Below are 25655 nucleotides of genomic sequence, written 5' to 3'. Positions count from 1 at the left end.
CAGTGGTTTCTGCTGGGTAGGCGGTCGTGAAGTTTGTCTGGGGGCAGTTTTACAATTCCAATAAGGCCACGTGGGCTGCTGTCCTTTTCACATCAGCTCACATTCGGGGATGGCCCGTCAGCAAAGCAAAACTTACACCTGTGACTGTTGTCCCACAGTTGTGTTCTATTTAAATATCCCAGGATAAAATTTGGAAAACTTGGGCTAAAATAATCAACATTGAAGTGATTGATCCAATTGGCATGTTAGCTTAATTTCAGCATCTTCTCTGAACGAGGGGTTTTGAGGGAAAGAGAAGCTGATACCGTGATTCATTTGTTTTTAAAGCCTATTAAGCTGGGATAATATAGTGACCTCTCTGCTGCCCCATTTTATGACTCTTAGGGTTGTAGAGCTGGATTCTGGACATGACCTATTGTAATGGTTAAGTACAAGTAAGCATCAGAATGACCCAGGGTTTATTGTAAAGTAACAGTAACAGGTACCTGAATTGAATCCCGGAGATTCAGGTTCTTTAGAGCTGGGCCTGGGCTGAGCATCTGTATTTTAAACCATCCTTGAGTGATCCTGGTACCCACCTCCTACTGGAGGCAGAACCAGCCCCGTAGTCTATAGATAAGAACATCTGGGCAAGGTCGAATGACTTGCCTCCAGCCGCTTCAGTGCCATCTGAGATTTTATCACCAGATAGTATCTCGCTTCAGAATTTTATGGCTGGAAGAAATTTTCCAGAGCATCAGTTCCATGGCTCCCTTTATAGTTGTCTATAAACCATGGCTTGTTCATACCATTTGCAAGGAAGATATGAATGCAGAGAAGTAGTGTTTTCTCACAGCCTGTCTTCTGCCCCTGCCATGGTAAAGCTGAAAATGTCAGTCACTAGAATCTCCTTATAGTTTTTAACTGATAAGTTTTGTTAATTTCAGGAACAATCAGTCATACCCTTTTTTAAAATATAGTTTAAGCTGAAGTGAAAGATTAAAATTTTTATCTGAGTTACTTGTTTTTCAATCTTAGTGTAACTGCGTGAGACTTTTCAGTACTTTATCAGAGTGTTTTTGTTTTTAAAATTAGGTTGATTTTTTTTTTAACTTTTTTTTTTTTTTTTTTTTTTTTTCCCCTTTCAAGGCGTCTTACCTTGGGAACAGCACAGTTTGGCTTCCATGTCATCTTTGAGTTTGAGAGAACCCTAGTTTCAGCGTGTCCTCAGTAGAGACCAAAGAACCAGGTTTGTTCCTTCAAGAAGTGTCCCCATGCCAGAAAGAGCAGAAGTAAATAATAATGTCTTGTGAATGGACTGCGTGGCAAAGTGACTCGGTACGATATTCGTGGAAAAGTAGTTAAAATCATACACATAACACACACACACAAACAAAGTAACACCGAGGAGGAGTTCCTGTTGTGGTTCAGCAGGTTACGGACCCAACTAGTATCCAAGAGGTTGTGGATTTGATCCCTGGCCTCCTCGCTCAGTGGGTTAAGGATCCGGTGTTGCTGTAGGCTCAGATCCTGCATTGCTGTGGCTGTGGTGTAGGCCAGCAGCTGCAGCTCCGATTCAACCCCTAGCCCGGGAACTTTCATGTGCTGTGGGTATGGCCCTAAAAAGCAAAGAGAAAACAACACTGAAGAAAAGGCAGATTTCGAGAAGCAACCTGATGCTGTTTAAGATTTTTGAGCAGCCAAAAGAAGATAGTTCTGCAAATATTAATGAGAAGATTCACGTGTGTTTCTTCACATTGTTCTCACATGATCTTTGTTAACCCATTTCACTGAAGAGTTACTAAAGGCATGGGTTGTTGAGGAATTGGCTGCTTCTCAGGGATGCGCTGCTGCATGTTCAGACTTTGTGACTTTAGGTCCATCTTCCTTTATCTTCCTCCTGGCCTCCGTATGTGCTTGCTTTTTTCTTGCACAGTTTTTGGACAAGAAAGTTGATCCATATTTTTTTCAGCTTAAAAGTAAGAATTACGCAGAATTCCTACTGTGGTGCAGTGGGTTAGTGATCTGGCTTGTCTCTGTGGTGTTGCCGGTTCAATCTCCAGCCCAGCACGGTGGGTTAAGGATGTGGCTCGGATTTGATCCCTGGCCTGCGAAATTGCGTCTGCTGCAGGTTTAGCCAAAAAAGAAAAAAAAGAAAAGAAAAGGAAAGAGACATTTGGTCTGGTAGTTCTTCCATCCTTGGTTATTTTCTAAGATCATGAGTAGAATAAATTCGCTGCTTTTCTTCAGAGTGGCTCTACTTTGTTGTTTTAATGTTCTGGTTCAGTGTTTTGTTTTCCTCTCCCGTTTCTAGATGGAAGTGAAGGAGGATCTCAATGTTCTGTTTTCAGTGGGAGCCAGCTTATAGGACATTTACAACATCTTGTCCCTGTCCTTGTTTTAACCTTATTTCCAGCCTCCATCAAACTTCTCTGTAGCGTTATTGATGAAAACGTTACCTTCTTATCGGCGCTCTCTTTTTTAGGGAGGTATTGAGAAGCAGGGATTCCTCCAAATACTGACGAGCTCACGAGCGCTTTTCTGATGAACAAGTGAAGCAGTTGGTTGTGAAGGTCCTGAACACGCGGGCCGTCTGAGAGTTAGTTTGCAGCTTAGAGCGGAGATCGTTTACTGGCATAAGGAAATTTTTCCATCACAGAATTTTCATTTTGTTTCTGCTCTTATTTTTGCTACTAAGTCAGTGGGCCTCATCAATAATTTTTCTCCTCTGTAACTTGTGGAAACCACTGTTCTTATTAATCCAGTTTTCCCCAACAGAGAGAAACAGAAACCAGAGAACAGATTTGAAAATTGAATAAAGTGAAATTCCAGAAACCATTTGTCTTTCATTAATATTTCTTTCCCAGGGGCTTCTTTAACTTCACCCTTTCTTTCTGCCTTTCCACCCTAGCTGTTTATCACCTGGTCTCACTTTTATATTTTTTTCTCATCTGTCCAGAATTTCTTGTTCGGTGTCTTTGCATTTTTACCTACTTCCTGCCTTTTCTCTGACTCAGCCTCCTGTGGAAAATGCTTTCTGTTCTCTTTACCCTCTGTTTCCTTGGGCGTGCCTCCTTCCTCACCAGCACCTCCTGTCTTTCTCCTGTTACCTCTTGTAACTCAGCTCCATCCACCCGGCCGTCCATCGGTGGGGTCCCCTCTGAAACCTGCCTCTGTCTGTGTCTGTCTCTGGAGCTCACTCACATGGATCTATTTCATCTGATTCCCTCCCAGCTCGGTGTTTCTGATGTTTTCTTCCTCTGCCTTTAAGTCATCATGCCTTTGCTCCCTCAACTCTTTTTCTATTTTCCTTATCCCTCGGTGGTTGGTATTACTAGATGGATTTGTGGTCAGTAGTTGCATAGAGCACAGGTCCTTTCCGTGTATTTCCTGGGTAGCCAGGATGAATCAATTATTATTAACTTTTCTTGGAACGTTGAGCTTCCTGTGCTTTCTGCTTCTAAGAATTAGATTGGTATTCTACACAACTAATCTTACTTTAAAGAGAGGACAGTCATAGGATGCTGTCATTTTTAACTCATTAGCCAAGAAGTCATGCCATTTGAATCACTGCCTCATCTTGAAAGGTTAAAGCAGACATCCAAAGCAGGTTTAGGGGGTAGAGGTGAGTGGAGGATAGGAAGAGAAAGGTAAATACCAGAAAAAGATACAGTCAATTTCTAGAACCGGAAAGAAAACTGAAACCACAAACCGCATACTCTAAGATTTATTAGGCACAAGGTCCCCTAAAAGAATAAAAAGTATCACTAATGCTGTTAACTAATCTTCGTACTAGGTTGTCTGTATTTTTCTATTTTCCTTTTAGTTCTAAGGCTTTAACAAAACATACTTGATCTGATAGATACTCATTTTTTTTTGAGAGGCTTGATGTCTCCTGAGATATTAACCTATGTCATTTTGTAGCTGTACTGTAACATTCTAAAAAATGTCATTCATAACTGATCCTGTTAGTTTCTTGTGTAGGAAAGCATATAAATCATGTGGCGTCATATAATGAAAAGGTAGCTTTTTGGCACAGTTTTATGTTGTGCTGTTGATGATGTGCATTGTCATATTTTTCGTTCATGAGAGCGTGGTGTAGTTCTGTAATTTTGTTTTCTAGAATGTGTATGAATACTGGAGGTGGACCAGTGTGAGTACAAAGGCAGCTTTATTCAACGTAAAACAGAGAAGCCCTATATATCACATAATGTAGTGTCTAAACATGACTTTTAGAATGGCCCTGCAAACTGAGGCTGATCTCAATGAATCTTCTTTCCGCCTGAGCCTGCCCTGACTGTAGTGGTGGCTGTTGGGTGTCTTGAAGCTGGTGGAACAGCTAAGGGTTTGATGATGGGTCTGTAATGTTCACCACCTGTGAGTGCTCGGTCAGATCAGAACCACTTTTGGTTGAGTCCTAAAGAGAAAAGGCATAGAGATGTGCTAAGTACAGGCTGGTGTTCTGGGATTACAGAGGTGAGCACGGTGTGGGCCATTCCCTCTGAAAGCTCATCATTAAGTAGGGAGCATTGATAAGTGAGCAGTCTTGCAGTGCAGTGGGCAAATGCAAAAATGTCCATAGGTAGCAGCTATTATAGGGACAGATTAATCAGGAGAGGAGCAAAAGTATGGGTCAAAAACCTCTTACAGTCAGATATACTATGTAGATTTTGTGTGTGTGTGTTGTGATTATGAATTGTCTCTCCCTTTTTACCTGTGTGAACTGGACAGGTTGCTTAAACCACTCAGATTCAGTGTCTTCACCTTGAATTGGTGACAATTATCTAGTAAGTTTACACAGATTAACTGAGGGAATGTTTTATGAGGAGCCAGTATGGTCTCTTACCCGATTATTGTCTAAAATCTGGAGAACAAAACAGTAAAGAACATGGCAGACGAATATAATACTCTTGTTACATAGATAATGTTGCTTCTCAAAAGGTGTGGAATTCCCATTTTAGTTAATTAATTAATTAATTAATTGTCTATTTAGGGCTACGCCTGTGGCATATGGAGGTTCCCAGGCTAGGGGTCAAATCGCAACTGTGGCCACCCCAACCTATGCCACAGCCACAGCAACTCAGGATCTGAGCTGTGTCTGCCACCTACACCCACAGGTCACGGCAATATCAGATCCTTAACCCACTGAGCGAAGCCAGGGCTCGAACCTGCATCCGCATGGATACTAGTCAGATTCATTTCTGTTGAGCCACAATGGGAACTTCAGGATTTCCATTTTAAATTTGCTTTTATAGTTTTTAGGAAAACGTGCCTCACTAAAAACCTTAGTCAATCCTCTTTTTTTTTCTTCTTTTTATTTTAAAGTTTTTATACAATTTTTAAAGGTTGCTTTCCATTTACAGTTACTACAAACTATTGGCTACATTGCCGTGTCATGCAGTGCATCCTTGAGCCCTTCTCATGCCCAATCCCCCCTCCTTTTTTTAAACCCCCCAAAATTTCATTTTGCCTGATCTACTTGCCAGATATAATTCTCAATGACAGTTATTTCTTGCCATAAATCGCATCTGTTCTCAGATTTAAAATTTGCGACCATTAAGCATATTTGGCAAAAATGTGCCACAGGCTTTTAAAGTGTTTGGCTGGAATGACAGCATCATTGGGCTAGGTCTCTGTGGTGCCTGCTTTCAGGAAAGCTGGAGTAAGAGTGATTGGATACAGAATGCTCTGGGGTGTGTTATAAAATCCGTCTTTGTGTAGTCGTAATCCCAACACAGGGTTATCTATACCAACCTGAATTCAGTTCCTAGATTATACCTATGCTTTTGTGCCTTTAAAAGGTGTTTAAATTAACTTCCTTTAACAGTACTAAACAGTCTGTATTTTCTAGTGTAGTAGAAAAAATTGTCATGGTGATTTAATATTATTTTGTTTATGGTTGACTAATTTCTTCCTAAATTAGCAAGTCCTTGAAATAGGGGCCTATGTCTATACCATATAAAAACTTTTCACTTGAAACCAATGATTCTTCTGATTTGGGTTGTTGAACCTTGTTATATAAAGTGCACTAATTTATACCATGATTAGACCTGTCTCTTCCGTTCTATTGTAATTTTCTATGTTACAAGGATTGTATTGGGGGTAATTTTAAAACATCGGCATTGAGATAGAACTACTAGCCCAGAATTTTGAATGTCTTGTCTGAAGCATCTTTAGTAGGATTTATATTTTAATTCTTATATTTGATTCTCATTAACAAGGGATTTAAAGCAGCTTGGTTTGTGTTTTATGGCTAGTATTAGTTTGTATTGACCTGACATTCACAGGTAGGGAAACTATTTCTGTAGAAAGGGGGACTTGGTGCATTAATATTACAAAGCTTAGTTTAAGCTGGCTGTGAAATTAGAAAAGTGGCATTCGTGGAGTTCCTGTTGTGGCACAGTGGAAATGAATCCCGCTGGTGTCCATGAGGATATAGTTTCGATCCCTGGCTTCGCTCAGTCGGACAGGGAGCTGGCGTTGCCAGGAGCTGTGATGTAGGTCGCAGACGTGGCTTGTGTTGCTCTGGCTATGGTGTAAGCCGGCAGCTGTAGTCCTGGGAACTTCTAGATGCCATGGGTGCGGCCCTAACAAGAAAAAAAAAATAAGTGGCTCTCACTTGTATTCTCTGGAGGGTTCTCAGCGGTAGTCCTGTGGCATGTTGCTAGCAGGTTTAATTGCCATCATGAATGTCTAGTTAGCACAGGGATTTGGGACATCGCTGGCTGCAGATGGTGTAGAATGAGGGGAGGCGCAGGTTTTGTCTTTCTCTGTTCCCTGTTATATCCTTTGAGAAATGATATTTATTTCAATAGTGTTTTATTTTTTCTTTAGATTTTTGTTTGTTATCATTATTGATATGAACAACAGTTACTGTTTTGGAGCTTCAGTAGGGCCAGGCTTTTGGCATACATTTTGAACTCTTGGCTACTACTCAGGTAATTTTCTAATAAAAATTGATGATATGAAGTATATCTTATGTAATATATATTTATATATAGTGTACAATATGTGTTCATATATATATATTTTTTGTCTTTTTAGGGCCGCACCCATGGCAGATGGAGGTTCCCAGGCTAGGGGTCCAGCGGAGCTGTAGCTGCTGGCCTACACCACAGCCACAGCAACGCGGGATCTGAGCCGAATCTGTGACCTACGGCACAGCTCACAGCAACGCCAGATCCTTAACCCACTGAGCAAGGCCAGGGATTGAACCCATGTCCTCATGGATGCTAGTCAGGTTTGCTAACCTCTGAGCCAAGATGGGAATACCTGTGTTTATATTAATAAAGAAATAAGCGGAGTTCCCGTCGTGGCACAGTGGTCAACGAATCCGACTAGGAACCATGAGGTTGCGGGTTCGGTCCTTACCCTTGCTCAGTGGGTTAACGATCCCGCGTTGCCGTGAGCTGTCGTGTAGGTTGCAGACGCGGCTTGGATCCCGAATTGCTGTGCCCTGGTGTAGGCCAGTGGCTACAGCTCCGATTCGACCCCTATCGTGGGAACCTCCATATGCCGTGGGAGCGGCCCAAGAAATAGCAAAAAGACAAAAAAAAAAAAAGAAAGAAAGAAATAAGCAAGTCAGTGTTAGGGCAGTGCTGCAGACCTGCAGGTTTCTTGTGAGGGTTACTTTTTCCCCACTACAAAAATGAGGGCACCGAGGGAGGATATTGAGCTGCCCAAGGTCACACAGACAGTAAAGAGTGAAAGCAGGATCGTATTTCAGGTCTGCTTCATTCGCATGCTTTCCATCACTTTTCTCTACTGCCTTTTAAAATGTTTCCCCTCGAAAAAGTGAAGTTTAGCTGTTTTATAAATGCACATTATTTTGAGCTAAAGTATACTCTATTAATCCTATGCTGTTCACTGAATTTCCCCCCCCTCCCAAATAAAATAACTGTGTTTTTCACTGTAGAAATAGGTCCAGTGTTAAAAGTAAGCAATTCATAGTGGAAAAACAAAACCAAATAATAGAGAAAAGTATAAAGGAGGTGGCGAAAATTGCTATTACTTTTACCAGTCAAAGGTTAGCATTTTGACGTATGGTTGCTCTTCCAGACTTTTTGGTGTATAAATACACGTGTGTACGTGTGTTTGCATGTGTGTATTTTTCTAAGGCTGCATTTGAAGCATGTGTAAGTTCCCAGGCCAAGGGTCGAATTGGAGCTGCAGCTGAGGCCTACGCCACAGTCACAGCAACGTAGGACACTTAGCCAGCTGAGCCAGGCCAAGGATCCAACCCACATCCTCACAGAGACTTTGTCGGGTTCTTAACTCACTGAACCACAACAGGAACTCCACATAATGTATATTTTAAAAGCAAATGTAGATTCATAACATGCATGGTATTTAATAACTGCTCTTTCATTTATTGCATATTGAGTATCATGTCACAGCCTTGTAAGTTTATATCTTCATTTAAATTTTTCTTTTTCAATTTTTAAAAATAATCTTTTCATTTTAGGAGTTCCCTGATGGCCCAGCAGTTAAGGACTCAGCATTGCCTTTGCTGTGGTTCAGGTCGCTGTGGTGGCCTGGGTTAACCTGGGCATAGCCAAACAAAAAAAATTACAATCTTGGAGTTCCTGTTGTGACTCAGCAGAAATGAATTTGACTAGTATCCATGAGGATTCAGGTTCCATCCCTGGCCTTGCTCAGTGGGTTAAGGATGTGGCGATGCTGTAAGCTGTGGCGTAGGTTGGATCTGGCATTGCTGTGGCTGTGGCATAGGCCGATGGCTATTGCTCCTATTTGACCCCTGGCCTGGGAACCCCCGTATGCCGCAGGTGTGGTCCTAAAAAGCACACAAAAAATTATAATCTTTTCATTTTAGAACAGTTTTGGATTTATAGAAAAATTACAAAACTAGTACCAAGAGTTCCTCATTTCCCCTGTCGTTGTTGTCCCCGTTCCTTGTTCCCTTGTGTCCCCACGTTAAGTATGGTGTGTTTGTCACAACTGATGAGCTAGTATGAACACATTAACTGAAGTCCACACTATGTCAGATTTCCTTAGACTTAACCTCCTGTCTTTTTCTGTTCCAGGATCCTGTATAGGATTCAGCAGTTTAGTCCTCAGGTCTCCTTAGGCTCTTCTTGCCTGTGACAAGTTTCTTAGGCTTCCCTTGGTATTTTATGACTTTGGCAGTTTTGAGGCATATTGGTCAGAAATTGCAGAGCGCCCCTCCATTGGGACTTGTCTGACGTTTTTCCCCTGGTTAGCGGGGGTTTGGGGAGGTGGGGGGAGACCCCCAGAGCCAAGTGCCATTTCCATCCCATCCTCTCAAGGGAGCCCCCTGCCCGTCTGGCTCTCCTGACCTTGACCTTGTTCTCCTGACTGAGGAGCTGCTTGTCAGGTTTCCCTCCTGCCAGCTTCCTCTCCCTCTGTCCTCTTTCCCTTCTGTGCTCTTGGAAGTGGGTGGCCCCACGTGAGGAATGGGGGGCCTGCTCCATCCCCTTGAGGGCGGGGCATACTGTCTACTCACACGCTTGGACTTTTTCCTCACAGATTTGTCTATTCTCCCCATTTATTCTTTTATCCAATCGCTTATTTCTATCGATGTAGACTAGTGGATATTTATGCTTGTGTTGCAATCCAATACAGCACAACTTAATTACTCTCCTTGATCCAGCTTTGGCCCTTGGGGGAGCGTTCACTTGGTTCCTGTGTCCTTTTTTTTTTTCTTTTTTTTCGTCTTTTTGCTTTTTCTAGGGCTGCTCCTGCGGCATATGGAGGTTCCCAGGCTAGGGGTTGAATTGGAGCTGCAGCCGCCGGCCTGCGCCAGAGCCACAGCAACACAGGATCCGAGTCGCATCTGTGACCTACACCACAGCTCACGGCAACGCCGGATCCTTGACCCACTGAGCAAGGCCAGGGATGGAACCCGCAACCTCATGATTCCTAGTCGGATTTGTTAACCACTGCGCCTCGACGGGAACTCTGATTCCTGTGTCCTTTTGCTCTACCCTGGTATTGTGGGTTAATATATTCATTTTTTTCACATAGGTGCTTGGTATTCCATTGTAAGAATAAACCATAATACATTGAATCCCGCCCCCCACCTTTTTTTTGTCTTTGTCTTTTCTAGGGCCGCTCCCGTGGCACATGGAGGTTCCCAGGCTAGGGGTCTAATCAGAGCTGTAGCCGCCGGCCTGCGCCACTGCCACAGCAACGTGGGATCCGAGCTGAGTCTGCGACCTACACCACAGCTCACGGCAACACCAGATCCTGAACCCACTGAGCAAGGCCAGGGATCCAACTAGGAACCCAAAACCTCATGGTTCCTAGTCGGATTCGTTAACCACTGAGCCATGACGGGAACTCCTGGATCCCTTTTCGTTGGTGATTTAAATAATCAGTTTTCTCGCTGTTATAAACAATGCTGTGATGCGCGGTCTTCAAGACTTCCTTCATGAAAATATTGTTGGATAATTTGGGAAAAACTGGCTGTTTTAAAGGGACTACTCGGAGAGCCCCCTGTGGTGCAACTGGATCGGTCATGTCTTGGGAGCACTGGGATGCAGGTTTGATCCCCGGGCCAGCACAGCAGGTTAAGGATCTGGCATTGTTGTAGCTGCAGCTTAGGTGGCAACTGCAGCTCAGATCTGACCCCTGGCCCAGGGATGCCATATGCTTCAGGGTGGCAAAAAAAAAGAAAAATAAATAAATAAAGGGACCACTCATTTTACATTTTATGTGATCCGTGGCTCTTTCTTGAGAACACCTTAAGCAGATTTCTGAGGCCTGAGCATTTTCACCTGACCTCGGGAAACAGTGCTGTGTTTATCACTGTAGTTGCTTGCCTTCATTTTGCTTCTTTTCCTGTGATAAGAGCTGGTGGTACAAGGTGACACCAGTGGTCCCAAAAGCTGCTTGGAGGGTTAATCTCCATGTCCCTGTCACCCTAGTTTTATCTGTCAACTTGTGGCCAGTCTTGTTTAAAACGCCTACCCACTCCCCACCACCATATTATATCCATTGAATTTACCTCTGTTTTTTGACGTGCCTCTAAAATGTACAGTGATTTAGGTAGTTCCATGGTGGCCCAGCTGGTTAAGGATCCAGCATTGTCACTACAGTGGCATAGGTTTGATCCCTGGCCTGGGAACTTCCTTGTGGCACTGGTGCAGCCAAAAAAAAAAAAAAAAAAAAAAAAAACACCAAACAGTGATCTAAATTGGAGATGAAGTGATGAGGACAGAAAGTTTCCTTTTGCTTTTTCTAAGCCAGACTGAAACCAGCCTTAACTGCATGATTGTATTTGAAACTATTTTATTGTAAATACTCAGTTGCTGTCCTCTGTTCATTATATGCAGATTCCTATTTTATTCAAACCTCATTCAGACTGTCCTGCCTAGCAGTCGACAGGATTGCAGATTTTCCTCTTTCCTGAACAGGCCTTGTTAAAGTCCATCAGCTTTATTCTCCTCCCATCTCGAGTGCCCTATTTGTGTTATTTCTGCACTGCGGCTTACTATTATCTCCCTATTTCCATTCGGTTCTATTTTCATTCGTTTCTGAGAAAAAGTTTAAAGATAAAAAAGTAACCACAGTTTCAACTACATCTCTGGTCAAGTGCATTCAGTTATCTGAGGCTAATGTGTATTACGGATTTTCAATTCTTGGAAGACAGCCTATTCAGTCAGTGTGCTGTGAATGTGGATATTTTTAAGATTTGCATCTGTAGCATTTCACTTGCTCTACCTATTTTAATCAACTTTTCATTTTATTTTTTTATTACTCAATGAGTTTTATTACATTCATAGTTGTACAGCAATCATTACAACCCAGTTTTATGGCATTACCACCTCAACCTGGGCATCCCTCACCAACGTGTTCCATTTGGAAACCATAAGTTTTTCCAAGTCTGTGAGTCAGTATCTGTTCTGCAGAGAAGTTCATTGTGTCCTATTTTATTTTATTTTTTTAGCTTTTTTTTTGGTCTTTTTTTAGGGCTGAACATTCAGCATATGGAAGTTCCCAGGCTAGAGGTCGAATGGGAGCTATAGCAGCCAGCCTACGCCACAGCCACAGCAACTTGGGATCTGAGCCGCATCTGTGACCTACATCGCAGCTTGTGGCAATTCTGTATCCTTAATCCACTGAGCGAGGCCAGGGATTGAACCTGCGTCCTCCTGGATGCTAGTCGGTTTCATTACCTCAGAGCTGCAATGGGAACACCTTTTTGATACAATAATAATACTTTTTTTTTTTTTTTAAGATCCTTTGCACTGATACGGTCTTTTCTTAACTTTGACATCATTGTTCCTTTTGTGGGTCAATGGATTTAGGCCAAAGCATAGTGTCTATGAAGATGCGAGTTTGATCCCTGGCCTTGCTCAGTGGTTTAAGGATGATTGGGTATTGCCGAAACTGCAGCCTAGGTTGCACATGCAGCTCAGATTCAGCATGCCATGGCTGTGGTCTAGGCCTCAGCTGCAGCTCCAAATCTATCCCTGGCCTGGGAACATCCGTATGCCGCAAGCTCAGCCCTAAAAAGAAAAGCAAAACAGAACAAAAGCACTGTGACATCATTGTGCTATTTTCCAGCTGGATGACCCTGATTGATTGTCTTATCGTCTCTTTCAGTTTCCTTATCTGAAAAGTGAGGCTATTTAGCAGCAGCCTCCTCCCTGGATTGAGTGTTGAGTTGAATGGGATTGGCTGTGGTGCCTGGTGCGTGATAAATGCTCAGTAGATTTTACCCCAGCCATTTCTTCCTCTCCAGCCATCTGGTAGCTTTCCCTTCACTTATTTATACCTTCGCTTAAATTAGGAAAAACGGTTTTATCATAAATAAGTGACCACCTTCCCATGTTCCTCAAACTTGATTTAAACTTTTTGTTTTGAAACGGCTACAGAGTCTCAGAAGCTGTGAAAATACAGAGAGGTCCCATGTATCCTTCATCTGGTTCCCTGCAAAGGCAGCTAGTAAAGAGCAAAACCAGCTGGTACAAGGCAGCTAGTAAAGAGCAAAACCAGCTGGTACAATCCACAGTGCTGACTCGCATTTCTCCAGTTTTACATGCAGTCCTGGGTGGGTGGGTGGGTGGGTGTGTGGGTGTGTGTGTGTGTGTGGTTCTCTGCAGTTCCGTCATGTGTGGATTTCTGTAACCACCACCCCAGTCAGGACATAGAACTGGAGTTTCCATCGCGGCTTAGGGGTAACGAACCTGACTAGTATCCATGAGGACCTGGGTTCGATCCCTGGCCTTGCTCAGTGTAAGGTTAAGGATCCAGTGTTGCCGTGAGCTTTGGTGTAGGTCACAGATGCAACTCGGATTCTGCACTGCTGTGGCTGTGGCGTAGGCCGGCAGCTGTAGCTCTGATTCAACCTCCAGCCTGGGACATTCCATATGCTGCAAGTGCCAGACTGAAAAGCAAAAATAAAAAAGGATGCAGAACTGATCCATCAACCCAAGGCTTCTGCTTGTGACCCCTTTATCACCCTCCCTCTTCCCACCAGCCCTTGTTAATAGTTACTCGTCTGTTCTCCAGCTTTATAACTTTGTCATTTTGAGAATATTCTATAAATGAAATCATGACCACATGAGATTGGCCTTTTTTAAACTCAGCGCTCATGCTGTTGGGTGTACCCATTGTATGTTCCCTTTTATTGCTGAGTACTGTTCCGTGGTATGGATGCATCACAGTTTAACCACTTCTCATGTGGAAGGATATTTGGGTGGTTTCCAGTTTGGGGCTCTTCCAGATAAAGCTGTCTTGAGCATGTGTATACGGGTATTTTGTGTGGACCTGAGTTTTTATGTCACTAGGATAAATGCTTAGGAGTGCAATTCCCAGATCAAAACTTTTTTGGTGGACTGTCGTAATCTTCTCTCAAACTTTATGCTAATCCATCCACTCTTGGAGGTACATGTAAAGGCAAATTTTTTTAATGCCAACCATTATAAATAATATATACATTGTCCTTTGTTTGAAGATATCTTTCTGGAGTTCCTGTCGTGGCTTAGCAGAAATGAATCTGATTAGCATTGAGGACACAGGTTCGATCCCTGACCTTGCTCAGTGGGTTAAGGATCTGGTCTTGCCATGAGCTGTGGTGTAGGTTGCAGACGCGGCTCAGATCCCACGTTGCTGTGGCTGTGGTGTAGGCCAGCAGCTATAGCTCTGATTCAACCCTTAGCCCGGGAGCCTCCATATACCACAGGTGTGGCCCTAAAAAGCAAAAAAAAAAAAAAAAGAAGAAGAAAGAAAAGAAAAAAGATACCTTTTTGTATAATTTGCGACATGAGTCCAAAATGTAGAATCCTGTCTCTTTATAATGTAATGTGTTCTAAATAAATATTTCATTTTGTGAGTGAGTTCCCTTTCACATTTTATTGACGTTATTCTCATGGGATACATTATTGTTCTCAGATACTCAATTTGGGGGAGATGTTTCAAGTAATGGCTTTTCTTTTTTTCAACTTTCTGCAATGGGATAGAGTTAAATTTTTTAAATACTTAGATTAGCACAAGAAATCAGAAAGTTCATTAACTGACTCAAGTCCGGCAGAATTTCAAATAATCAGTAGAACAGTGTTGGCACTTTTGCTTTCCACCATAACATTTGGGGTCCTAAGATGTTTCATAAAATCATCGTCTCCAAGGTTTATAATAAATGATAAGTTATTATTCAGGTGAAGCGGCAAATACTCTTGACATGTGAAGGATTCCTAGTTAAGAGAGCCATAGATTGATTTTATTTAAGTTGGGCATCAAAAGGACAAACTTTATTTAAGTTGTCCACATAAGGACAATATAAATTATGAATGGTGGACATGCATCAGCTGGTTGGTTGATTTTGGTTTTCCCAAATGTATCTGTCTCCTGGCCTTAAAATAACTGACAAAGTAGAAACTTTTTGCAAAAAATTGGAAGAAGAGAAGGGAAGGGATGAAACATAAAAAGCATTGGTTCTTAACTCTTCAAATATTCTAGGAGCTTTTTTTTCTCCTATGGCTGCATCTGTGCCTCATGAAAGTTCCCAGGCCAGAGATGGAATCTGAGGTGCAGCTAATGCGGTAACCTATGCCGCAGTTGTGGCAATGCCAGATCCTTTAACCCACTACATTCGGGTTCTTAACCCACAGTGAGAACTCCCTAGATAGCTTTGAAAACAAAACAGGTACCTACACCCAGGCCAGTTAAATTGGAATGTCTGGAAGTGACACCCAGGCACTGGTACTTTTTTTTTTTAAATACTTCCAGGTAATTCTAATGTTAGCCAAAGTTGAGAACCCCTGAACCAACAGAAACAGGGTCTCTGCTCACATGTCTTCATTTTAGAATTTGCTGGTGCTTGTGCAGTATGCATCCATCTCCTCCATGTTGGACTGACGTGGGTTCCACATACCTTGTATTTATGGCTCTGCTGAGGTGCATGTTATCCTAAGGAGGGGGAAAACCACTCTTGTGAATTATGGACATGTTTCATCTACAAAACACAGCTTTACTACGTATAACAAGAAGAGTGCTTGTGATGTGGGCTCAAGGACCCACAACATTGAGAAACTCAGAATTGCTGAAAGGTCAAAGAGGAAGTTAGATTTCATCCAAGGCATGCTTTAGTTGGAAACTTCTGGGGAAAGGAGGCATTTAGAAAACCTGCCTGAAGTGGGGAGAGAGATCTGAGTCTTATTTATAGATCCTATTGTCAGCTCGTATTATTTTTCTTTTGTTTTTTAAATTAATAATTTTGCAAAAGCAATATTTAGTTGTAACAGGTGTGCAAGGATGAATAAGAAGAAAGAATTAATCCCCCACCCGTGTTCACAGCCTGATGTGAATTCTTCCACACCTTTTTCTACATTCAAAAAAAGTAGGTTTAATAAAGGTTTGAGAGGTTTTTTGCTTTTTTTTACATAGGATCATACTCAGTACATTATTCTAGGGCTTGCTTCTCTTCCTTAATCTGTCATGAAGGTTTCTCCAGGTCAAGAGATCAAATCTAACTCTTGTTTTCAAAAAGTGAATAAGATTTTCAGTATACCATAATTGTATTCAACCATTTTCTTGTGAATGGATATTCAGGATATTTTTTTGCCACTACATATCATCAAGCAACACGTATCTTTGTTGCGTATATAATCTTAGGTGCTTGTGTTTTTCTGTCGAAAGTATTCTTATAACCTGTGGTTTGATTCTGGTCAGATTTCTTAGTTTCTGGATTGTGGGTTAAGGTCAGTTGAATTCCATTTAGTTGGCTTCTTCTGGGTATTAAGTTGAGCATTAGATAGGAGAATCAATTATTTTATTTCTTTACTTTTAAGATTTTTATTTCTTTTATCACGGTAGATTTACAATGTTCTGTCAGTTTCTGCTGTACAGCAGAGTGACGCAGCCATACACAAACATATATATATATATATATATTCTTTTTCTCACATTATCCTCCACCGTGTTCCACCACAAGTGACTAGGTATAGTTCCTCGTGCTATACAGCAGGATCTCAATTGCTTATCCACTCCGAATGCAATGGTTTGCATCTACTAACCCCAAACTCCCCGTCCATCTCCCTCCCTCCCCCTCGGCAACCACAAGTCTGTTCTCCAAGTCCATGCGTTTGTGTCTTTTCTGTAGATAGGTTCATTTGTGCCATATATTAGATTCCAGAGGAGAATCAATTATTTTAGAAATGGATTTGAATGCATTCTAGTGACCAGAAGCATTTTTCATAGGTCCTAGGATTCTTTTTTTTTTTTTTTTTTTTTTTTGTCTTTTTGCTATTTCTTTGGGCTGCTCCCACGGCATATGGAGGTTCCCAGGCTAGGGGTCGAATCGGAGCTGTAGTCACCAGCCTATGCCAGAGACACAGCAACGCGGGATCCAAGCTGAGTCTGCAACCTACACCACAGCTCACGACAACACCGGATCGTTAACCCGATGAGCAAGGGCAGGGACCGACCTCATGGTTCCTAGTTGGATTCGTTAACCACTGCAACCTCATGGTTCCTAGTTGGATTCGTTAACCACTGCGCCACGATGGGAACTCCAGGTTCTAGGATTCTTAAGGTGTCTCCTTGACAGGCCTGTGGATGGGCTGGAAGGGGGTCCAGGAACCATCAGATGTTGACTGTAAAACTTGTGCATTTTGTGGCATTCAACAGAGTTGTTGCCTCAAGAAAGGCTAAAAATGGATAATCTGTGTATCAGAGTAGTACTGAGCCTAGAGATTCTGCTAGGATCAAAGGGAATGTTAAGTTCCCAATGATAGCACCTTTTAATCCAGTGTCCTCTTTCTGTAAAGATGGGCTTGAAAGAAGTTTACCTAATTACCCAGATGACATCAGCATAGGAGAGATATGACCGATACCCTAGATAGACTCTAGACGCAGAATAATCTGGAGAGGTTGAGCTAATGTTCTAAAACCAGCAAGAGGAAGTATGCTCGGGGTGGGGGACCATCACCCACGAGACCAAAACAAGCTGGGAGTGTATTTGACCACGGGCCTGTGTGAGCCTCTCCGTGATGTGGCTGCTGAAAATAGGACTTAGACTGCCCTTGATGAATGTGTTTACGCCTGTGACCCACGTTTAGGTGAAACCTTAGCAAAGGAGAGGGATGAGTGGTGGGTGGAGAAGTGAGGGTCATTGGTGCAGGAGACGGTGTAGAAGAGCCACGTGGATCAGGGACTGGGAGGACCGGAAGGTGGTGTGGAGACCTCGGGCAGGTGGACACACAGGTGCTCTGTAACCATGTGGATGGAGGGCAGTGACAAGGCAAAGGGTTTCTTTCTTTTTTTTTTTGTCTTTTTGCCTTTTCTGGGGCCACTCCTGCAGCACATGGAGGTTCCCAGGCTAGGGGTCCAATCGGAGCTGTAGCCGCTGGCCTACGCCAGAGCCACTCAGGATCGGAGCCATGTCTGTGACCTACACCACAGTTCACAGCAATGCCGGATCTTAACCCACCGAGCAAGGCCAGGGATCGAACCCGCAACCTCATGGTTCCTAGTCGGATTCGTTAACCACTGAGCCACGACGGGAACTCCAAGGCAAAGGGTTTTGACTTGATGCGAGCTCTGGTGAGAGTTCCCCATGATGGACTGGGTGCCCTGGAACGTAGTGACTTCACACATAGTGACCGGGAACAGGGGCTGTCGAAGGAATTCCTGTTCCACGGGAAAGGTTGTACCCTAGGACTCCAAAACCTCCTTAGTTGGAATGGCCTATTTCTGCCTTCAGGTACTTGAATTGTAAAAACTGGAGAAAATTCTAGGAAAATATTATAGGCTCTTTTAAAGTACATTTATAGAAAGAATGCTTTTAACTCAACGGCTACGTGATTGCCAAGAACTGGTATTTCAAAGGTGCTGAAATGTTGAAAGGTAACAGGTTTTGATCCGCAGCTTGTGGCACATCAGTTATTCTTCTGTCAGACCTAAAGTAACTAGTCTAGACTTGCAGAGTGTGGTGTGAGGCTTTATTTTTGTTACTCCAGAGAGGAGCAAAGCCACATTCTTTTCAAGCTACAAAAAGAGGGTAAAAAAGGAAATCTCACCACTTCCTGGCTTCACTGCGCCCTCCGGAAACACAGGACTCTATCTCCATGAGACTAATTGTTCTGGATTCTGACTCAGATGGTGATGACACTGCATGGAATTTGTGTCCTGCTTATCATCTGCACAGGCCTGCGCCCAAGCCTGCATACTGCCCTGGGAGAACGTGTCTTGGTTGAGACAGAGACAATCCCTTATCATGCCTCATAGTTGAAACAGTAGAAAAATTCTTTAGGTTGTGGCAATGGAAAAATAGTGTCAAAATTTGTTATCTAAAGCTTTAAAAGGAAAAAAAAAAAACCCCTCTAACTCACACTAGTGGTCTTAGAACAGATTGGGGGCCACTGCCAGGTACGACACCACGGTTTCCACTCCTTTTCACGGTTAGGGATGAAGAAAATGGGCTCCACCACTTGCTGGCTCCGGGACCCTGATCACCCACTGGCAAAGGGAAGGTAAAGGCAGCACTTGCACCCTGGAGAGAAGCACTTAGCACAGTGCCAGGCCCATGGAGAGGATTTCCTAAACGTTCTACTGCTGTGTCTTCTGCTGTCCCCCTTGTGTTCCTATTTGCTTTCTGGTAAAACAGGTACTGTTGTCGAAAGGTATTATGCCACCTTGAACACAGCATTTTTATGTCCCCACCCCCACTTCCTCCTCTCACCCTGAACCAACTTCTGCTCTGCCCTCATGTCTCCTCTTTGTTGTTGTTTGCTTTTTTTTAGGGCCGCCCTCACAGCATATGGAGGTTCCCAGGCTAGAGGTCAAATTGAGCTGCAGCCACTGGCCTACACCACAGCCACAGCAATGCAGAATCTGAGCCACATTTGCTGCCTACACTTCAGCTCATGGCGGTGCCAGATCCTTAACCCATTGAGTGAAGCCAGGGATCAAACCCGCGTCCTTATGGATACTAGTCGGGTTCATTTCTGCTGAGCCACAACGGGAACTCCTGTCTCCCCTTTTGCATTAACTCTCCAGAGATGCCAGGGGAAGAGGTCAACCTCGCAGGCTCTGGAGTCTCACTGTCTGGAATAAAGTTCCTGCTCCACCACTTAACAGCATGTGACCTTGGACAAGGCGTCTAAATCTCACTTCTCTCAAGGATGCAGTAGCTATGGTAGCAGTCCATCCTGTAGAATTGGGAAACTTCATGGGGAGAAATACACGTCAAGTGTTTAGCGTGGTTCCTGACACTTCAGTGCACCCACACATGTTTATAAGTTACAATTTAACTCTCAAGCTCCCAGTGCTGGTGTCTCCCTGAGTCCCTCTTCCCTCCCCTCCCCTGGCGGTCGCCAGTGCTGTGGATTCCACCTCAGACGTCTCCCTCTGCTCTTTCTCATCACTGCTCTTAGGTCAGGGTTTCTTAGCTTGGACCCACTGCTCAAAGAGGTTCATAATCCCCTGAAATTATATACATATCTTCTGACACATGCACATGTATCCTAAGGAAAGGGCTTTTAGTCTTTATCATTGGTTTTCACACAGGTCAGTGATCTGTGAAAGGCTAACAGTAACTACAGGCCTAGATGCTTTCTCTCTCATCTGTATTCAAGAACCTGTAAATTGACTTTCCTCCCCTGGTCTCTGTACCTCTGATCTTCTCTTCACACTGTTGCCCAGTTAATTTTTTTTTTTTTTTTAATGTCCTTACTCATCTGGCTTATACAGTGGTGTTGACTCCTTGGCATCTGCAGTGGGCCATTCTCATCCCAACCACATACTAGAATCACATGAGGAACCTTTTTTTTTTTTTTTTTTTAAACAATACTGATGTCCAGCCCCCACCCCAGACCTATTATTTGATAGTAATAGGGACCAGACATCAATATTGGGTTGCAAAGCTTCCAAGGAGACTTGAAGGTGTAGCCAGAGCTGAGAGCCTTGGGGCTATGGGTCAGGGGACTAATGAGTTAGCAGAGCACATGGGGACGGTAACAATCAACATTTGCAGGCTAATCCTCTACCTCCCCCCCACTTTTTTTAATGGCCGTACCTGCAGCATGTGGAAGTGATGTATCCTTTAACCCACTGTGCTGGGCTGGGGATCGAACCTGTCCATCTGCAGTGACCCGAGCTGCTGCGGTTGGATTTCTTCCTTCCTTTCTTTCTTTCTTTGGTCTTTTTTAGGGCTGCACTTGCAGCATATGAAACTTCCAGGCTAGGGGTTGAATCGGAGCTACAGCTGCCAACCTACGCCACAGCCACAGCAACACGGGATCCGAGCTACATCTGCAATCTACACCACAGCTCACTGCAATACTGGATACTTAACCCACTGAGCAGGACCAGGGATTGAACTCCTGTCCTCGTGGATACTAGTCGGGTTCGTTACTGCTGAGCCACAGCGGGAACTCTTCCACTTCCTGCGCTCTTACCCTGTCACTCACACACTGGGCACACACTGTGTGTGCTATTCCCAGAACACGCTGTGTTGTTTTCCTGCCTCTGAGACTCTGCCTGCACTGATGGCTCTGCTGAAACGCCTTTCACTCTTGCTCTGCCCAGTCATTTCTATCGCGGACCCTTCCCCCAAGCCCCAAAGACGGTTGCAACTCTTCCTTTTATGCAAACTTCCATTAGAGGCTTTACCCTGCCTTGCAGTTATTTTGGTGTCTGCCTTCCATGCTACGCGGATCCCCTAGACGGTAAGATCCTTATTTATTCTCTCTTTGTCGTGCTTGGCACCCGCTTGAGAGGTTCCTTGGGAGTCTCATGAATAAGTGAATGAGAGAAAAACCTCAACCGACTCTGGGAATCAGGAAATCCATGTCGGGAAGGGTAAGGGCGGTCTACCAGAGGCGGTAGAAGGCTCGGCAGCTGTTTTATCCTCTGCTATTGCTTTTGCGTACTTTTGTGACAAGGCAAGATCAAAGCATGTGAGTTTCTCATCTGGGACTTGGAAAGTTGAGACAGCTTTGGAAATACCTACAAACATTTTTTTTTTTTTAATGGCTGCTTTTGGGGCATATTAAACATTGTTGGGCATAATTGAACTTAATAGCGTAAAAGTCCTATTTTATTTGTCTCCTGAGACTTCCCAGAGATTTCTGAATGAGAGATGGAGAATCAGCCACTACCATGATGGCAGCTGTTTATTTGGCCCTGTGGATTATCCTAACTTAGTTACTGATTTAAAGACACCCTTATATGGATAGTTCTCCAGACATTATATGTTTCTAATTTAGATCTCACCTCTGGCCTTTGTCTTTTAGCCCCTGCCTTCTCTTGGCTATTTTTAATATATTTTTTTTTTCCTTAGTATGTCTCAGACTTGTTCAGTACATTCTAAAGAGTCATAACTTAAATGTGATTTATTCCTCCTGTTGCTTCAGTGCCTGGGGTTAGTTAAATTTTGGAAGAGGTTACTTTAGTAAATGATTTCAAAGAGATTCTTTTGGACATTGTTTAGGGGATGTTTGGGGTTTTATCTCAGTTATTTTTCTTGAATGCTGACCTCCACTACACTCGTAGGAGAAGAGATGGCTTATTTAACACTTAGACAAAGAGCAGTAAGTACTAGTCTGATGTCACAATTTGTATTATGTAGTGCTGATATGCTGTGTATGAACAACTGGAATGCCTTTTGTCTGACTGTTTATTATCCGGTAATCCTGTATCACCTCTTAAGAGCTGAGAAATAAGAACAGGATTTTTCTTATTCAAAATCAGAATGTTAGTTGGACTTTATTAACACACTACTCTTCTATGCTTCCATCGTCTTATTTAAAAAGAATTTATTTTCTTTACTTTTTAAAGTTGTGGTATAGTTGGTGTATAATGTTTTGTAAGTTATAGGTCTGCTGTATGGTGATGCACAGTGTTGAAAGGTTCTATTCCATTTACAGTTATTACAAAGTGTTTGCTATCTTTCCCATGTTAAGCCTTAAAGAAATCTGGACTTATCAAGAACTTCTCCTTTCAGTGTAGTTTATATGAAAGGGTTTTAATTCGTGAAATGAAAAAGAATAATTTTTAGCAGTTCCCTTGTGGCTCAGCAGTAATGAACCCGACTAGTATCCACGAGGATGTGGGTTTGATCCCTGGCCTTGCTCAGTGGGTTGAGGATCCAGTGTTGCTGTGAGCTGTGGCGTAGGTCACAGACACGACTTGGATCCCAGGTCGCTGTGGCTGTGGTGTAAGCCTGCAGATGTAACTCCGATTTGACCCCTAGCCTGGGACCTTCCATATGCAGCAGGTGCGGCCCTAAACAGCAAAAGAAAAAAGAAAACAATTTAGTTATTTTTTAAGAGCATTTGAAAAAAACCAGATCTGACTCAGAGAACTGGGAAATGCACCCTCTCCTGGCAACTGGAGAGACAGGAACAGAAGGTCAAGAAAAAGAAGAGACCAAGTCTTAGAGTACAAGCATTAAGGTCTAAAAGGGGTAATTGTCTCCTATTTCAGAGTCTGTAGGCAACCACAGATGCCGTGGTGCTGTCTGTCCACCTTTCTTTTTGTGAGCCAGGGTCTGCGTAAAGGAACGGGTCCCTGTATTTCTGACAACGGCCTCTTGGATTATTACGATTGCTGGGCTCTTGTAGTTCCAAGAGTTGTTAATCCTTCTGGTTTTTGTTTTTGTTTTTCTGCTTCTTAGGACCATACCCGCAGCAAATGGAAGTTCCCAGGCTAGGGAGCGAACCAGGGAGCGAACCAGAGCTGCAGCTGCCGGTCTGTGCCACAGCCACAGTAATGTGGGACCCCAGACACGTCTGCAACCTACACCACAGCTCACAGCAATGCTGGATCCTTAATGCACTGAGTGAAGCCAGGGATTGCACCCATGTCCTCGTGGATGTTAGTCAGGTTTGTTACTGCTGAGCCACAGCAGGAACTCTTCACTCTTATTTGATACAGGTAAAATATATATTTTAAAAAATCTGTACCAAGTACAGTTCTAAGGGCTCTGTGTGCATCAACTTATTTTTACAGCAGTCTCTTAACTCTGCTGTGGTTGCAAAGCTAGTAGGCAGTGGAGTTGGGCTGTGAATGAACTCAGCATTATGGCTCTATGAAGGAACCCACCTTCAACCCTCGTCTCCTCAGAACATCTTAAATTTCATGTTAGAAAGTAGGGTAGCCCTCGCCCTAAAAAGATTAGGTGCTCTGAAATAGACTTGATTGCTTGCAGAGCAGCGTGGGTTAAAACAACAGAAATGAATATTTACTGTTAATGTAGCAAAAGATTTAGGAGGTTAATAGCTTGTTTCCTGATTCTTTTTTTTTTAATTTTTTATTACAGTTAATTTACAATGTTCTGTCAATTTCTGCTGTACAGCAAAGTGACCCAGTCATACATATATATATATATACACACACACAGACACACACATATATATACATTCTTTTTTTTCACATTATCCTCCATCATGCTCCATCTCAAGTAATCAGATGTAGTTCCCTGTTCTATACAGCAGAATCTCATTGCTTATTCACATTAAATGCAATAGTTTGCATTTACTAACCCCAAACTCCCAGTCCATCCCACTCCCTCCCCTTCCCTCTTGACAACCACATGTCTGTTCTCCATGCCCATGAATTCGTTTATTTTCTGTAGATAGGTTCATTGGTGCTGTATATTAGATTCCAGATATACGTGATAGCATATGGTATTTTTTTTCTCCTTCTGACTTCACTTAGTATGAGAGTCTCTAGTTCCATGCAAATGACATTATCTTGTTTTTTATGGCTGAGTAGTATTCCATTGTGTATATATTCCATTATCAATGTAATTTTGTGTATATTGTATAATATAATTGCGTCTATGTTGCATTGTTTCCTGATCCTTGATAGTTTTCCTGTAACTGGGGGGAGTAAACTAAGAAGGAGGCTTTTATGCTTAGTGGTTCAGTACAACCTGTTAATTCAGATTCTGTTCACTAGGGCAGAATTGACAATGCAGTTTGACTTGTGGTGGGTAAAATTTTTACTTTTGCATTATCTGTAAAAAGAGGTTTCTAAACAGATAAATAGTATAAGATTGAAAAAAATTTTTACTTATTTCGACATAGCAGAATATTTCCAAGTACTTTGAATAGCATCTTTCTTAGTGTAATCTGTTAACTGTCTTTAGTATTTTCATCTTAAAAACAGTTTAATATTTATTAGAAGCCTGTCAGTTTAAGGACTCCACTGTTGTCACTGCCATGGCTCGGGTTCGATCCCTGGCCTGGAAACTTCTGCATGCTGTGGTTGTGACCAAAGAAAGAAAAAAGAGAAAAAAATATGTTAAGAGATTCAAGTAATAAAGCTGCGTTTAAAAGTATTTTCTGGGTGGAGTTCCCGTCGTGGCGCAGTGGTTGACGAATCCGACTAGGAACCATGAGGTTGCGGGTTCGGTCCCTGGCCTTGCTCAGTGGGTTGACGATCCCGAGTTGCCGTGAGCTGTGGTGTGGGTTGCAGACTCGGCTCGGATCCCGCGTTGCTGTGGCTCTGGCGTGGGCCAGGGGCTGCAGCTCTGATTCAACCCTTAGCCTGGAGCCTCCATGTGCCGCAGGAGCGGCCCAAAGAAATAGCAAAAAAAAAAGTATTTTCTGGGTGTTCCCATGTCATGGCTCAGTGGTAACAAGCCCCACTGATACCCATGAGGATGTGGGTTCCATCCCTGGCCTCACTTAGTGGGTTAAGGATCCAGCATTGCTGTGGCTGTGGCATAGGCCGGCAGCTACAGCTCCGATTCAGCCCCTAGCCTGGGAACTTCCATATATCGAATGTGCAGCCCTAAAAAAGAGGGGGGAAAAATCTATTTGAAGCCAGATTAGCCTATAATTAGTAAAATTGTTAATCCACCTTTCAAGTTAACATCGCTCTAAATCTAATTTTTTTCTTCCCTGAAATCCCAAATTAATAGTATATTTAAGTTTTCTTGTTTTAGATTAGCTTGAAAACTAATAAAATATAGAGGTTCCGATTATACTGAATTAGCTTATGCTTATTTTTCCATTGAAGGTGCATTTATTACATAAGACATTAGTATTCCTTTGTTTGAATCCGGCAGCCCTGCTGGGTCTGTCTAGCAGTTTCAAGCCTATCATCTCACGTGCGGAATTTTTGCCCCAAGAGGAAGGAGGAGGGATGGTCTCTGATCTGTTAACTGAATGGAGGCTCAAGTTGGGACACGTGGAAATGTGCTTTAGTGCAATTCTTTGTGAACTTCAGACAAAGGAAAACAA

General features: G+C 42.9%; 1 protein-coding gene across 15 annotated transcripts in view; it reads left to right on the top strand.

The window, feature by feature from the left end:
- SLC20A2 (solute carrier family 20 member 2) overlaps positions 1 to 25655 on the top strand; it is a 116000-nt gene that overhangs the window by 4833 nt on the left and 85512 nt on the right. For 6 of the 15 annotated variants that reach the window (XM_085004381.1, XM_085004386.1, XM_085004389.1 and 3 more), the window contains one exon: positions 1129 to 1228. The exons of 2 other annotated variants lie outside the window; for them this stretch is intronic. The gene's annotated coding sequence lies outside the window, so the exon portion shown is untranslated. Of the gene's footprint in view, positions 1 to 1128; positions 1318 to 20853; positions 21132 to 25655 lie in introns of those variants that run through there. 7 more of the 15 variants (XM_085004384.1, XM_085004394.1, XM_085004391.1 and 4 more) reach the window with 2 other exon arrangements.

Source organism: Sus scrofa, chromosome 17, assembly GCF_054392235.1.
Source record: "Sus scrofa isolate SSC_HxYL_T2T_F1_AM1 chromosome 17, Sscrofa_HxYL_maternal_Yorkshire_Landrace_v2.0, whole genome shotgun sequence".
Classification (NCBI taxonomy): Eukaryota; Metazoa; Chordata; class Mammalia; order Artiodactyla; family Suidae; genus Sus; species Sus scrofa.
This window is presented reverse-complemented; position numbering and strand designations above follow the sequence as displayed.